Here is a 610-nt window from a genome sequence, read left to right as displayed (position 1 = left end):
ACCTGGTCATAGAAGGCCACCAGGTTGGTCTGACAGGACCTGCCACTAATGAACCCATGTTGATTGCCCCTAAGCATAATCTCCCCTGTTGGCCCCTCGTGGATATGTGCCAGAATAATTTTCTCAAAAAGCTTGCCCAGGATTGAGGTAAGACTAACTGGCCTATAGTTTCCCGGGTCCTGCTTCCTCTCCTTTTTGAAGATGGGAACCACATTGGCCCTCTTCCAGTCTTCTGGCACAACACCAGAGCACCATGAGTGCTTGTAAAGCCGTGCCAGGGGTCCCACAATGACCTCAGCCAATTCCTTCAGTATCTAGGGTGGAGATAGCCCAGACTAGCTGATTTGAATACATCCAGTCCCTCCAGAAGTTCCCTAACTAGTTCCTCACTAACCCATGGCCTAGATGCACCTCCCCTGGGGTTTAAGGGAGGCCCAGAGGGGGGGTGACTGTTCCGGTCCCTGCTCAGGAAAATGGAGGCAACGAAATCATTAAATATGTTGGTTTTGTCATCTGGTGTGACGACCAAATTTCCTAGCATGTCCCACATTACCCGGGACCTTCTTTTTGCCCCCCATGTATTTAAATTAGGACTTCTGGTTGTCCTTGA

Source organism: Crocodylus porosus, unplaced genomic scaffold (assembly GCF_001723895.1).
Source record: "Crocodylus porosus isolate Cpor-Errol unplaced genomic scaffold, CroPor_comp1, whole genome shotgun sequence".
In the NCBI taxonomy this organism is placed as follows: domain Eukaryota; kingdom Metazoa; phylum Chordata; order Crocodylia; family Crocodylidae; genus Crocodylus; species Crocodylus porosus.
Note: the sequence above shows the minus strand (reverse complement) of the source record.